A 16960-nucleotide genomic window follows, 5' to 3' on the forward strand; every position below is an offset into this window, starting at 1 on the left:
AAACAGAATGAGAAATCCCAAAAGTCAAATGTTTAACAGAGCCAGGATGCATACAGATAGATAGAGGGTGGACGGGTGGTTCGATGCAGAGCAGAAATATCAAATGTAAAACTGTCTTTCTTAGTTCTTAGACATTCACAGTCTTTCACTCTTCTGCTTTACTTATTTCCGAGGGAACATGAACGCACCGCCTCCTCCAGGTAATCCAGGTGACTCTTCTGTGAACTTTGAACGGACACTCCCAGAGGAAGGCAGCAGGTACGTTTTCATAAAAGTCCGTCGTTCTTCGTCGTGTATTTGACTCGAGTTTATGTCAAACTTTAAAATGTTTTAATGTTCGTTTAAAGTGAAAAGGTGCGTTTGAGAGAGGCGGACAGAGACGTGTTTTATCACCTTTATCACACTTGACCTCTTCACGTTAATGTTTAGAGTCACAGTGAAAACTGAAATAAAAATCAAACAACAGGTCCAGATGTGTAATAATCTAAATAATCACGTTTCATTATCGATCTTCTAAATGTTCCAATCACGATGTGGATCATTTTATTTAGTTATTTTTTCCTTTTGTTGATGCAGGTGAAAGTGAAACTAAAATGAACCGTCGTTAAAATGTTCAGTGACGGTGGAGGAGAGACGTCTGTGCTCCTAATGTTATAAAATAAAAATAGAATAAATAAATAAATAAATAACAATAAAAAATATATAAATAAACGAGAAGGTTAATTTGGTTTAATCTGGACCAGAGGTCCCGGGTATGGTGTGGGTGGAGCAACAGTAGGGGGCGCAGTGACGTTTCAAAGCCACAGACTGAATCTGTCATTTGAAAATTCTGTTTAGGACTATTTTCTCATAATTCTCATAATCTATCTATATCTATATATTGAGGATCCTGACTTTAAATTGTTTAACAAAATTCTTCATCTCTCAGTTCACTCTTACTTTAATCCCAGAATGTTGAACTTCTCTCTATTTTCTCAGAATTCTCCCATTTATTCTTGACACTTTAATCCCAGAATACTCATGTTATGTTTGTTTCATAGAATTCTTAATCCTAATCTTGTTGTTGTTTTCAATAAATTGCCCACTCAAATTGTGTGCTCTCTTGCTCCCATTTCTTCTTTTTGCATTTTGAAGCTCTACTTAGAACCATCTTAAGATCCAACAGTGCAAAAAACAAATTCTTGCAATTTTGTAACCAGCCTTAAGATTTTGATCAGGAGTTGTAATAAGTATGTTTTATTTCCTCGAAGGACAGAAAGACTGGAACACTTTCTGGAGCCACTCCTCAGGTGGTTTGTGCTCAGTTAGACTATGATGAGGTCAAGGTCTCTGTTGGACCTCTAAAGAAAAATGGAGCAGAAAACAAATCTAGTGTCTGAGATGGAGGAGGGGGTGGTTATGATCCAAAACTAACCCACTGAAATGAATCAAAGTGGGAAACGTCCTGTAGCTCGTATAACCATGTTAATGACAACATTTATTTTATATTTTTAAATTTCCAGGATGGTTGGAGAGGAGCTCAGACCCCGTGGTGCGTTCACTTACCTTATGGTCCTCTCTCTGATCCACTCATGCAGAGGTAAATCCAACACATCACTAGCTCTCTGATAGTTTAAATGAACCCTACCTTCCAAACATGACAGACTTTTTCTTTTCCAGGTCAGTCTGATGTGGTTGGTCCGTCTCAACCAATCGTGGCTCTCGTTGGTGCTGACGTCGTGTTGCCGTGTCACCTTCAGCCCGCCATCGACGCCTCCAGCATAACTGTGGAGTGGTCCAGACCTGATCTGGACCCCAGGTTCGTCCTGGTGTGGCGTGACGCCCAGGATCTGCAGTCTAAAAAACACCCATCCTTCCGCAGCAGAACATCTCTGTTCACCCACGAACTGAAGCAGGGAAACATCTCACTGAAGCTGTCCTCAGTGACACTGTCAGACCAGGGGACGTACAGGTGCTTTGTTCCAGCGTTGGACCGAGACGCCACCGTTCAGCTTGTTGTAGGTGAGTGAAACGTGATGTGTTCAAAGTGCTTTTATGTTTGGGGTTCTTCCAGGAGGTTGGTTGGGGTGGTTGTGGCCCAGTGGATTGTCCACGGTAGAGCAGGTTGTCCACGAACCACAGCACTTTGTTACATTTCTGGGGAGGGTTACTCTTCTGTTCATAACCATGTAAAGAACTAATTATCTCTTAAAACCTTTGTTTGCAGTTTTGATATTATTGCATGACCTGATCCAAAAGGCGTTGAATAAGGTCAGCTGGACTTGTAGAATTTCTTGAAGACGTTTCATCCGAGTGGCTTCTTCAGTTCTGATAAACTAGTGGGAAATTGAGGTTTAAATAGGAAAAAACTCTGTGGGTACACCCACCAGGAACTTGCTTGACCAGAAACTGGGGTCACTAATTACCATAATGGCTGATACTTACCTGCCCTTGAAAGGGGGAAAGCTGTGTGCCTAGGCTAACTTATCCTATGAATAGGAAACGTCTTCAAGAAATTCTACAAGTCCAGCTGACCTTATTCAACGCCTTTTGGATTACCATGACCTGGATGACTGAGAACCTTCACAGACATATTGCATGACCTGAATTCCTTAATCTGAAGTGTTGATTTAAAGAGTGACCATATATAATCTAATATGTAACCAGGGAACATAAAATCAATGTAAAGAGACCCTCTTCTCTCCACATTCAGCTCATGGACTCATGTCCTGACATTTTCTTTTAGAATTCACTGGTAGAATTCACAGTTCATTGGTCCATCAATGATGAGCAGATGCAGCAGAACAGGCCCAAACCAGGACATTAGCGCCCCCATGTTTCAATGGAATTGGGTTGAACACAATGACCACCAGATGACAAAAGACACTGCCATCACCATCATGTGAAACAAGTTCTATCTATCTATTGGAGGGTGTTGTTAGAAAGGCTAAGTAATAAAAGTTATATAAAACACATGACAGAGAACCACTGGTAATTGTGTCGGGCATAAGAAGAAAATAAATGTTTCTGTTTAATATACAAACCTAAAAGCCACATTTCTTCTTCCTTGTGTTCAGCATCAGCTCCTGTCTCCTCACACGTCATCAGTTTATCAGGGATGGACAGAGACAGAGGAGGAGTGGTGTTACAGTGTGAATCCAGAGGCTGGTATCCAGAGCCTGAGGTGTTGTGGCTGGACGCTGAGGGAAACCTGCTCTCTGTTGGACCTCCAGAGACAGTCAGAGGTCCTGATGACCTCTATACTGTCAGCAGCAGAGTGACTGTGGACAAGAGACACAACAACAGCTTCACCTGTAGAGTCCAACAGAACAACACCCACCAGACCAGAGAGGCTCACATACATGTTCCAGGTAGAACACGCTTAGAGAACGGACCATGACATGATTTTAGTTTGACACAGTTTGTGTGTGATTGTGTAGAAATGTCATGTAACTCTGTGTGTTTTCATTTCAGATGATTTCTTCTTGTCCTCGTCCAGTTGTGTTGTTCCTGTCATCACTGGTGTGGCTGTTAGCTTAGCTGTTAGCATCATGGTTATTTTAGCAGGTGTCTTCTTTGTGTGGAGACAAAATAGAACCAGTAAGTTACAGATGAGTCTCCACATTAATGATGTAAAACACCAGCAAACGTCTTTTCTAGTTGAATTCAGCTGCTTTGATTTTACACAGAAACCAAGAAAAGATCCAAAGATGAAGCTGAGAAGGAGAAACTTTTAGGAGAAACTAAAAATGTAAGAGACAAGAAGTAAAAGATTAAAGGTTTAGATTGATCAGTTTGAAGAAAGTTTGATCAGTAAACCTGCTGACTGATCATCATCCATCTGTCTGTCTGATAGCTGACAGAGAAATATGAGAAGATTGAAGAAGAGCTGCAGAAAACCAAAGAAGAACTGAAGAACAAGACTGAAGAGATGGAGAAACATGTAGAGACACACACACAAACACTATCATTGTGTTATTGAGGACTCATCTGTGATCAGCACAACTGTGTCTTTGCTCCATCTAATGGTGAAATGATACAACTGCAGGTTTTCTCCTCCTCTCAGGTCAATGAACTAAAGGAGGAGAAGAAGAAGCTGCAGGAGGAGATGGAGACCAGAAACAAAGAGCTGGAGACCAGAAACAAAGAGATGGCGGAGATAAAAGATGAGGTGAAGAACAAGCTCATAGACATGGAGAGAGAAGTAGTTTATTCACACACATCATTCAAAGTAGATTCTTCATATCAATACCTCCTTCAGATCAACTAAACCAGTCTGACATGGACAAATAGAAACAGACGAGATCAAAAAGACATTTAAATCTAATTGTATATCTCCTTCTAGCCTTTATTGAGATGGTTATTTCATGATGAAATGTTTAAAACATCAGTGGGACACACTGAGATACAACCCATGCGTCTTGTTCAGGGTTTAACTCTGAGCATGGAATCGTCTTCAGTAGATCAGGTAATCACACACCTGGTGAACAAGCTGAGGAACCACAGGTAAAAATACCATGTCTCACCCATAGATGGCGCTGCAGACATAGAATAAAGACTAAATACATGTGATGAGAGAGAATAAATCATAATACATACACATACATGTATACATTCATATACATATACACACCTATACACACACAGGGTCAATGATGCAAACAGGTACATATCACAATTAAAGAGCCAGAGGCACGTTAGAGCCAGTACACACTGATCAATAAACCATCAATCACATGTTAATTACTTTACATACAAAATGTAGCACAAAGAGTTTATCACCACCACAGACACACACCTTAATAATGTGTGAATAAGAACAGCATTCATTAAAAGAAGAGCTAGAACTGTGGAAACTCTATGGTAGGAGAGGAAACACCAGAGACTGAGAAAACCAACAACAGGAAGAAAGAACCAGTCAAGAAATAAAAACTACACATTAGTAGAAATAGAAGAAAACAGGAGAGGACAAAGAGAAAAGATCTGATAAAAAAAAATGAAGATAGTAAAAGGCAAGAAAATGTGATAAAATTACTTTAACAAGAGAATAAAAAGACCAACTACTAAAACAGTAAAATAATCAAATAAATGAATAAATAGTTAAGACTCAGTTCAAAGTCAAACTGTAAAGGCAGGTCTTCAGTTTTCTTTTTAAATATCAATACTAAAGTCTACTGGCTGGTGATGCTGTTAAATATTGATAATGATGCTACAAAAATAAATTGATTTCATGAGGATGAAGAAGAAAAATGTCTGTGGTTTAAGTTTGTGGCCCAAGTGAAGGAGTTCAAGTATCCTGGTCAGACCTATGTATCCATGTAGGATTTTCTTCTTTCACCTCTGACTGCTTTGAATGAGAAGAAAAGAGAAAAGAACATTCATGAAGGAGGTCTGTTGTTAATCTCATCTCCTCTTTCTGTCTTCTCTCTCCTGGAAAAACTTAAAGGACAATATAAAGGAGCTGGAAACAGAGGTTCATGTTGAATACACATCTTTTAATTCCATAATAAGGAAGTAGTTTAGAACCAAATCAGTTTGTCATGTTCCTCAATCAAAGTAAATGTTTCTCATCATGTCTCTTTATGTGACTTCACTCTCAGTGGGAGAAGAAGCTCAAAAAGGAGGAGAAGAAAAGAGAAAGAGCTGAGAAAGAAGTGGAGACACTGAAGAGGAAACTGGAGACTGAGGTTTGTCTATTTCTCCTGAGAATCATCAAATCATTTTTCTATTTTCTATCAGATTGTGGACAGCAGAGATGGTTCTAAAACTGAAGTGTTGCTCATTGGTTCTGAAACCAGAGACAGAAACTCAGCAGGAAACTGGAAGAACTGGGAAAAAACTTAGAGTCAGATCTCAGGTCTGAGGTTCACATTAGAAACATGACTAAGGACACATGGATGTTTGACTTTTTAACTGATCCCATGAACCACAAATATTTTATTTGGTTCTTCTTAAGATACACCTTCATTCATCCTACAGTGGAGAAATTCTCACTGTTAACAACAGTAGAGACATTCAGCAATCACACACATTTAGCTCACCACAGACACCTTTAACCTTCACATTAAACATAATTTCCTGGCAACAAAATCTTGTGAAAGATTTGTGTGAAAATGCTGAGTGGGTAGTAACTTTGGGGAAAAAATAGTCACAGTGGCTGGTGAAGAAAGAATCTTAATGTCACATGATGATGCTGAGGAGAGTAGGCTTGAAGCACTTCACCTCCAAGCAGCATCTTCTTCTTCATGTCAGAACATGAGGTTCAGTCAGAATCACTTTGTCAAAATTAAACTTTATTTGCACGTTATCTTTGGTGGAATGGTTCTGTTCTGGGACCCCTGCTCTTCCACATGCTTGTATGGGAAGAGCAGGCAGAGGAACCTTCCTGGCCTTCAGGAGCCATCGTGAACACTGACAGCAGGGGGCGAACACGAGGCTCTGGTTGGGGACCCTGTTCCCCTTGTGCTTTGCTTCGCTTCTGCCCATATTTGAAAAATGGCCTGGCCAACTGTAATGGATGCAATAGGACAACTCCTTCCTTCTTCTCAATTTTTATTCATTACTGGAGGAAATATAGGGGTGAAAACCTTCATACAGAAACAGAAATGTGCAGCCGTCATCACTCTCTAATAAATGTCTTACAAGCTTTTAAAAGTTTTTACCAATTTATTAAAATATTCTAACTTTAACTTAACTTTTTAAAGGGCAGAATATTCACTGTTTTTAATCTTCATGTAATTTAATTACCTTCACTGCTGCATGAATACATCAATCTGTCCTAATAATGAAACCCAAACTACATCTGCTGTTAGTAACAAAAACATTTATCATCAATATAATTCCATACAAATCAATTATAAATTTAATTAGTATAACTTCAGTTCATACCAGTAGCTTCTTCATGTCCAACCCATGCTGAACAGTGGTTTGTCCCTTGTTGTCTGAAGCCACTCTGAAGTGCAGAGTGTTCCTGACAAGCTGCAGGTGTCTTCAGTCAGTTCATCACCTGGTGTCAGTTTTGAGGATTTTCCACTCCTCAGCAGGAAAGAACACACTGCTCCTCTTTTCCTACAGGTGTCAGTTTCTTTGGCTTTGACTTATTTTTGACTTTTGACTCAACGTGGAGGGACCCATCTACCCATGCGCGTCGCCAGGGCACGTGCTCCGGTAAACAGGCGCTGTGCCCCTCTGTAACGTTTCAGATGAAATTTCACAAACAAAGAAGAAGGAAAAATGTGAATGAGAGGGAGAGAGGCAGGTTTAGCTTGTTTTTTGCACTGAGCCAGATGTTAATGGGAATTCCTCGGGAGAGAGCGAGCTCAGCTTTCCACAGAACACACACTGACCTACCATAGCCTACGACGTAGGCCCTACGTTGCTCTGTCAGCTGGGATTCAGAAGACATGCAGGTTTGATTCAGTAGAACATTTTTGCAAGTCAAACTTCAAAGATTATTTGATCCATGTCACATATTGTGTCTGCAATAGTTTGACTGCTAAAGAGGCCATTCATTTTATAATTCTCACCAATAATATAACACAGAGTGTTTGAAGACTTCCTCCTGGGTTTTAACATCAAACCAGAACCATGGACAAAATGGCCTATACCAGAGGAAGTGTTGTATATTGATGTGCTGAAGGAAGAAGTGATCACCGCTGATAAGTCTTATCTTGCATTTAAAAAAGGTTTATTACAAGAAAGAACAATGTCAAAACCTCAGATGAATCTCCTTCACCATCTCTGTCCATGTCTAAGGTGGTCATAATGATATGGCGGTGTGAGTGACTTAGTGTTCCATTATGATGTCAGCAGGTACACAGCTGTTGTGTTAATGAAAGTCTCCCTCCTTAGGTACTGCAGCAAACATGATGAGCAGGTACACACCTGCTGTTAATTAGCCCCTCCTCCCTATATGATGCTGTCACTATGAGCTCCTCCCTCCTCCTCTGTAACCATGGTTACGGCCCCTCCCCTGCTCTCTCACAGCTTATATAAGAACTTTAGTTCTTATGTAAGTGGGGGGTAGCTATCTCTGTACCCTAGGATTTGGCCTCCGAACAAATGTTCATAACTCCCCAATGATAGGTCGTACGGGGAAAATGAACGCATTGTGAGCGTCAGACGAGGGTCCTCTTTGATTTAATGTTGGTTCCACGCACGTACAGGGAAAACTGTGGCCGCTGTGACGAGAGAGAGAACACCTCGCGTTGCTGTTTTTCACCCCAAATCTGACCTTTATTTAACATGGGAGCGGATGGGCGGGATGTTGGTCGCACTCCTCGCTCAGAAGAGCCTGGAGTCCAAACCGTAGGACTTACACCAATCAGAGATGCACCATCGGAAAGCCAACAAAAATTCCTACGTTTTTATGTAATTTTTATTTCTGTAGCTCCAAATTTGTGGCTGTCAGACAACTTTGAACCACTTTATTTCAGTTAAAACAGTAAAATCCTCTGGCTAGAGTGCGATTAGAGTGCGGCCATAGGGTCCCATGTTAAACCATATTTTTCAGCTTTTTTCACCCAAACGTAAACTGCGACTGCGACCAAACCGTAGCAGGTACAGAAACGCCGTTTTGTGGAAAAGAAAGCTACACTTGTCGTGCCTCGTACAAACTTTTCAGAATTTCTCTACTCCAAAGCATGGCCGAGTAATCATTCAGCAAAGCGAGCGAGGCGATTTTGGAACGTTGGTGCTTTTTTCTGGCTTTTCCATTCATTCCTATGGGAAAAATCTGTTGCGTTTTTGTCGTTTATTCTCACCCCGTTTCATCAATCCCTTATAAAAGTCATAGCAAACCATTCACGATCAAGTCCCAGAACAGTCAGCTTCAACAGTCTCCTTATACATGATGCTCATCCCCAAGAACCCCCATTCATAAACAAAGAGAGTTAGTTTCACATCCCTTTAAACTTTAAACACACCATGCAAACCCCCAAAAACAGGAAAAGGGACAGAAGGGAAAAACAAGAAGATAATATACTACAGAGGTCAACTGAGTCATCAGCTGATTGTATAACATTTTAATTTTGTAACATGTAATTCAGTTGACAAAGTAACACAGTTCACTGGACAGAACAAGAGTTATTATGAATTACTTATTGATTGAATTAAAGAGTCTAGGCTGATGAATTCAACTGAACAGATTAAAAAACATTCCAACAATAGATTGTGTTGACATTTTTAGCGCCTTGTGCCAAGTGCAGACGTCAAACCTGTCACATTAAGACCTTGATCACACTTTATCTTCATAAGATTCGTAAATGTAACATCTAAAGCAAATTCACATGGATATGTTGGAAACACAGTTGACTATCAGTTAATCTACTCCGTGGGCACATATTAATATATTTAGTAATTTAGTATTAATCTCAAGAGCAAAACCTGAAGTTTGTCAAATTGGACAGCAAGAAAACAACAAATTCCAACATAATATATGCATTTTCTGACTTCTTTTGTGCCCCGATTGATCATGGCTTTGAGTGAACAGTGAGTAAAATTGAAAAATACAGCCAATGGACATGACATGTACCGCTAATTATACAATGACCCGGCTACTAGTATGCCACCATCTTGAAAAAAAAAAAGAGAAAAAATTAAGAAGAAATAAAAGAACCCAGGGCGTAGAATTGGGTAGGAATGCTAGGGACGTATATTTAACCGCTACTGTGTAATCACTATCAAATTCAATACAACCGCTGTCCTCTGTGTTTAGTCAAATAATGATTATGGTACCTCTGCTAGTTGTGTGTATGAATCAGGTCTGAGTGTCGAAGCCAATGCAGAAGTGCAAAAAACTGCAGTTCATCGAGTGGCCACTTGAGGCTGGTTGCAAAAGGGAGCAAATCCCCATAGACCCCCATGTTAAAAAGCCAGACTTTACAGCATCATTAAACATGTTTACAGCCTGGTACAAAAAACTGTTTTGGTCCCAAAACCACCTGAACCACTAACAAACCCACCTCGCGTTTTGAAGTAATGGGTGACGTACTGTCGACCCTTTGACTCCTTTTCCTCTCTTTCTTTTTGTTTTTAGAGACATATTACCTTCTCTGCCTTCTTACCCGCTGTGGTGCTGTCGCTGACAAACTGCTGCTGATCCAGTCGGACCATTTTACATAAATATTATTCCAAAATAAAGTTATCGTTACCAATACATTATAAATAAAATATATTTGTGATTTTAAGTAAGTTAATAACTTAGTGTCATATTATACTTTGTCAGTATTATCATTTTTTTAGGGCCTCTCTGGGCCCCTAGGATCCTCCTCCTCCTTCCCTTCTTTTCAATATTTCTTAATACAGATATTGAATAAAAGAAAATATTTAAGTCCAAAAAGATATACTTTTTAAAAAAAAATTATTCTTATTGTCATGTGTTTCTGTGCAAGAGAGCAACTGTTTAAAAAAAACAAATAAAGAAAATCTGTGGTGACAATACAATAAAACCTCAGATTCTAGATGATCATGTGATTTTGTGCATCCACATTTTGGGGCGAATGAATCACATGTAATAATTGTGTGAAGGAAAAACCTTTTTTTGCTCAGGCAATAACTTCACCATCAAACTCTATGATCATTCATCCCTAATCTGTTCATATGTCGCATCAACATATTTTTGTCAGGATGCAAACAGTAGAGGGGCTCGAGGAGATGGAGGAGGAGAAGCTGGAAGAGGAGGAAGAGAAGCTGGAAATTCACAGGTGAGGTTAAATAATGATGGATATGTTAGTCATGAAAAAAATGTCAACTTTCATTTTTATTTATTTATTTATTTTACTTCTTTTTACATAGAAGAATACATGGATGTGGACTAAGACTAGAAAGGCAGCTTTTAAACTCTCTTTGTCAAACACAACTCATTTATTATCAGAATTAATTAATGATTGAATTGTAATTAATGTATATACATGTATTTAATCTCATTTTCTCTCTCTCTCCCTCATGTGGACGATAGAAACATGATGTTAACTAAGAGCAGAAAGACTTGTCATTGTCTGTCTGTCTTTGATTGGTTTCTAAAGCTCCTCATGTTCTAGGTCCTACCTCCTCATCACATTTATGTTTAATGATGAAAAGTTCTCTGAATGATTGAGAGATAGAACATGAAGCTGACTGATGTGAAAGGACTAATCTGTGGATGTCGTCTCCTCCCAAACCTGAACAAACACAGAACAGCAGCAGCTCAGACAGTCTGGAAACGTCAGGAGACATCGAAGTGGTGGTTAATGAGGACTACAAGTTTATCAGTCTGAGAAACATGTCTAATCAGGTGATGTTGATTTAAGAGTCATTTCTTTTCATAGAAAATATTGATTCAACAGGTTTAATAGACACCAACATTCATTTGTTCCTGTCTCTGTGTCTCATTCTTCTTCTTGTGTTTCATTTCCGTCCTGCAGGACAAACCACTGGGAGGACGTCAGTTAAAAGTCCAGATCAACAATAGAGAACCCATCACATACACATTTCAACCAACAATGGAAGTCAAGACTAAAAAGGAAGTTAAGGTGAGTCTTTGTAAATGTTTCATTGATGTTGTTATATTTTCCATTTTCTTACTTTTCCTTCAGTTTTTCTAATTATTATTTTCTGACTGTGACTCTGTGACCTTTGGATTTACTACATTTACAGTTATGTCGTCATGACTGTAAGCTGCGTTATGCTAAACTTGGTGACCTGGTGTGGATGGACCTGGAGTCCTGGGAGTCTGGAGACAGAGTCCATGTCTCTCTGCAGTGAAATAGTTCCCTGTTGAACTCCTTCAATAAAGTTCAGTAATCCAGCAAACAGCAACATTATAGATGAGAAACAGCACGACTCAGATCTTCCTGCAGAAACCACACACTGCAGAGAAAGTCTCTGGAAACACTTGGCTCCATTTTATTGGATTAGTCAAGTTTGATGTGAACGTTGGTTTGTTTAAAGACTTTTACAGGATGACGTCAGTGTTTTATGTTGTTAAAATCTGACAGAATTAATATGTGAGTGCTTTACCTTTGTTTTTTGACACGTTGGACTGTAAATATTTATATAATAAAGACATATGATCATTTTTGAACTAGATAATGATACAGATTTTTCACATTTAGCATGAGAAGCTTAAATGTTATTACAATTGAATAAACAAAGATATACTCTTCCATTTAATGACTGGTGTGTGTGATAAACAGTGCACTTAAATATATTATATACAATATTAAAATAAAAACTTAAAACTTCAATTTCTCTATGTTTGGTTATTATTTATATTGTTTGTATGTAACTCTGGGGTGAGGATACAGACCCTGGTACCGGTAGTGGATGAGGATTAAGGATACAGGACTGAACCATGACCCACACACACAAAACAAAAGTTGTCTGTGTAGTTTTATTCTTGAAAGAAGTGAGAAGTTCCTCTTGTGTTTAATGGAGTGGATACGTATAAATTCTCAGGCTAGAGACTGATGCTGTTAACACAAAATAAACAGGAACAAACACATTCAGCAGTTAAAGACAAATTCAGCTCTTGTACCAAATGTCATCCAACACAACAGAGACACACAATGAGTTCAACACAAATTGTAATAAAAATAATCAGAAAGAAATTGGTCCAAATGAAGCATAGTGTGTTTATGTCTTTCTTTGTTTCCTGAATATACTCAGACTTAACACGCTTAAACAATCAGGACAGTTCAGGAGATTCTGTCTCATGTTTATTGTCCCAACCACCACAACAACTTCCTCATATGTCCAAACATACGTGGCCAAAAAGATGATTTTGATTCTGAGATTCTGCAATTTCTGGTGAAAATGTCGTCATTTTGCTGCATTTACAAACAGGTTGAAATAAATAAATGAATAAAAGCCCCATGAACTACATTTTATTCATGGCCATGAAATTCCATGCACACATGTGTCCTGCTAAGATTCACTGAAACCAACAGCACGTCGGCCATTTTGCTAGATGGTTCAAAATCATGGTTGAAAATGGTTAAATGGTTAAAAATGTCTTAAAAACCTGAGTCTCTGTCACACGGTCTGGACGTTACATCACCTCACACTTTAGAGTTCCCCAAAAAAACAGGACGTTGACATAATTCACATCCACGTTGGCTAATGTTGCTGAACATGTTTGACAGGAGTCAGAGTATTGAATGTATTTATGAGGCCACGTTCAGGGATGGTCATAGCACCACCTTCAGGAGAAAGAGAGTCAGTGAATGTCATGGTTCTGTCTCTGACTTTTCTTTCCATATCTCTGGAAAGATATGAGCTGAATCTGTCCAGTTGACACAAACTTGCCGCTAGTCGCCAAGATGAGAAATCTGAGTAGAAACAGAAACATTAGTGTTCTCAACTTAAAATGGGATCTGATGTGAATTTAGTTCAAAGACATTCATTTCGTCTTCTTTAACTTTAATGGTGTTTGATTCTTCTGATAAGACAAAGGGAATAATCTTCAACTATCACTTATCCTCACTAGTGTCGCGGGGGTTGCTGGAGTCTATCCCAGCTGTCATTGGATGAGAGGTGGGGTCCACCATGGACAATTCTCCAGCCTATCTCAGAGCTAACACTCAGGGCCAACACTCAGGGCATTTACATGCAGAGCTTAATCGAGCTATGCTCAAAGTTCGACTTTCTCACTACAGTCCTTGTCCCAGTTTACATGCAGCGCAAGAAAATCTAATAACTGTTCTCCTCCTCCACACTAGGTGGCGATACGTGTCTTTTCAGCGGGTTAATACCACGTTAATACGGCCCGATTTCCGGGTTGACCTATTACGTGATATAATTAACTAGAGTCGTTTGTGTGGCAAACCGGCAACAACAACCAGACGGATAATAGTACATTTTTTAATCTTATACGCAATGTTCACGCTACTTCTGGTGCAGGTAAGATCCGCGCTATCCCTCAGACGGCTCCGTTTGTCTTCTTCTTCTACGCCCGGCTTTCTTGGACGTTTTTGTTCCGGGGTCTCACTCCAGCGCAGCGGTGGTGGAGCATTCTCCTGTTATAGTCCGATTAAGGCAATAATTCGTTTTTTTTTTTTTTTTTTCAGGTGCATGTAAACGCACTGAGTGAGACAAACACACTTAGGGTCAATTTAGGGTTGACAAGAGGAATAGATAAGATTGTAAATACCTGACATGTTTGGACCTTCACCTGCAGTTTTCTTCAGAGGAGCCATCTGGTGGAAGTGGTGTGTCACTTTAATCAGGTGTTCCTCCTGTAGGCGTGGCCAACCTGACGGATGTCACAGGTCCACCAGGTCAGCCACGCCCCCACCATCCAATGGTCTTTGGGGGAGAGAGTTGGCAGAGAAGGGTTTGACTGTGGTGTGAATGTTTTGTTTTCTTCTCCTGCATCCCTTTTGTAGACGTACGTCACACACAAACACGACTGAATCTTGTAAGATTACGATTACTCTTTGAATAAAACAATGAAGATGGAAATCATTTCCCTGAATGAGGCCACCTAGCGGTACTGCAGCATATTTCTGTCCAGTTCTTTCTCACTTCTATCATCTCAGCTAGTCTTCGAAAGCACCATCTTTTCCTCAAGTTAGCTTGAACTGAGGCTGCCAGTGGATTAAAATATTTAATCAGGAACCTGGAACCTGCACAAGACGTCACCACCAGTACAGTGGAATGGACCAGATCTGACCTGGAGCCCAGATTCATCAACGTGTTATGATCTGGTCAGAAACTCATGAGTATGATAAACCCGTCTTATAATGGAAGAACGTTGGTGTTTGTTGAAGAACTGAAGCATGGAAATATTTGACTGAAACTTTCCTGAAACCAAAGTCAAACGTGCTGATGAAGGGACGTACAGATGTTTTATTCCAGGAAAGAAGGAAGAAGCTTTTGTAGAGCTTGTTGTTGGTGGGTACATTGAGTGGAAGGTTTGGTTGGTCTACTTTAACCAAAGAATTCATTTTCCACGTTAGAGCGACAAACTTTTACTTTATTAGGGGGAGGCTTTGTGTTGTTCTTTGTGACTTTGAGTTGTTCCTAAAGCGTTTTTTTGTGTGTGTGTGTGTGTGTGTCAAGATGGTTTAAATGTTATTTACTTCTCCTGTCAGTGGTCATACTGTTGTTACACTCTATGTTAATTGTTATGAAAGTAATGCAAACAGAATGAAAAATCCCAAAAGTCAAATGTTTAACAGAGCCAGGATGCATGCAGCCAGATAGAGGGTGGACTTTGTAAAGGTCTAAAGAATTACAGTCATTTTTAGTTCCTACTGTTCTGCAACAGCAATAGGAAATACGAAAAAGTTCCTGGTGGTTAACAAGCACCTTTAAACACAAACTGGCCCAGTGGTTCGATGCAGAGCAGAAATATCAAATGCAAAACGGTCTTTCTTAGACATTCACACTCTTTCACTCTTCTGCTTTGCGCTTTTCTGGAGGGGATGAAAACGCAGAACTTTAGAGACTTGTTTTTTTTTTTTTTTAAGACAAGAGGAAAGAGGTTTGTCATTTGTAATAATGCAGTTTAGTGCACTATCAGCGCGGGAAATAAACGCGCTTTCTATTTATTTCGGTGAACATATCGTGTCATAGTATCCTGTATCGGTACAAACACAGAGCTGGGACTTATTTCCGAGGGAAAGTGAACGCACCGCCTCCTCCAGGTAATCCAGGTGTCTCTTCTGTGAACTTTGAACGGACACTTCCGGAGGAAGGCAGCAGGTACGTTTTCATAAAAGTCCTTCGTCCTTCGTCGTGTATTTGACTCGAGTTTATGTCAAACTTTAAAATGTTTTAATGTTCGTTTAAAGTGAAAAGGTGCGTTTGAGAGAGGCGGACAGAGACGTGTTTTATCACCTTTATCACACTTGACCTCTTCACGTTAATGTTTAGAGTCACAGTGAAAACTGAAATAAAAATCAAACAACAGGTCCAGATATGTAATAATCTAAATAATCACGTTTCATTATCGATCTTCTAAATGTTCCAATCACGATGTGGATCATTTTATTTAGTTATTTTTTCCTTTTGTTGATGCAGGTGAAAGTGAAACTAAAATGAACCGTCGTTAAAATGTTCAGTGACGGTGGAGGAGAGACGTCTGTGCTCCTAATGTTATAAAATAAAAATAGAATAAATAAATAAATAAATAACAATAAAAAATATATAAATAAACGAGAAGGTTAATTTGGTTTAATCTGGACCAGAGGTCCCGGGTATGGTGTGGGTGGAGCAACAGTAGGGGGCGCAGTGACGTTTCAAAGCCACAGACTGAATCTGTCATTTGAAAATTCTATTTAGGACTATTTTCTCATAATTCTCATTTCATTACTTAGAATATTCCAATCTCGTTATTTTAACATAATCAGTTCATATATATCTCTATCTTTCTATCATCTATCTATATCTATCTATTGAGGATCCTGACTTTAAATTCTTTAACAAAATTCTTCATCTCACAGTTGCGACTTTGCTCTCAGAGTTCTCACTTTCATCCCAGAATGTTGAACTTCTCCCTATTTTCTCAGAATTCTCCCATTTATTCTTGGCACTTAAATCCCAGAATACTGATGTTATGTCTGTGTCTTAGAATTCTTAATCCTAATCTTGTTGTTTTCAATAAATTGTTCACTCAAATTGGGTGCTCTCTTCCTCCCATTTCTTCTTTTTGCATTTTGAAGCTCTACTTAGAACCATCTTAAGATACAACAGTGCAAAAAACAAATTCTTCTAATTTTGTAACCAGCCTTAAGATTTTGATCAGGAGTTGTAATAAGTATGTTTTATTTCCTAGAAGGACTGAAAGACTGGAACACTTTCTGGAGCCACTCCTCAGGTGGTTTGTGCTCAGTTAGACTATGATGAGGTCAAGGTCTCTGTTGGACCTCTAAAGAAAAATGGAACAGAAAACAAATCTAGTGTCTGAGATGGAGGAGGGGGTGCTTATGATCCAAAACTAACCCACTGAAATGAATCAAAGTGGGAAACGTCCTGTAGCTCGTATAACCATGTTAAACAT

General features: G+C 39.3%; 1 pseudogene; it reads left to right on the forward strand.

Annotated features, from left to right (window-relative positions):
- Positions 1-178: 178 nt before the first annotated feature.
- LOC124995913 overlaps positions 179-16960 on the forward strand; it is a 253119-nt pseudogene continuing 236337 nt past the window's right edge.

This window comes from Mugil cephalus, chromosome 1, assembly GCF_022458985.1.
Source record: "Mugil cephalus isolate CIBA_MC_2020 chromosome 1, CIBA_Mcephalus_1.1, whole genome shotgun sequence".
Lineage (NCBI taxonomy): Eukaryota > Metazoa > Chordata > Actinopteri > Mugiliformes > Mugilidae > Mugil > Mugil cephalus.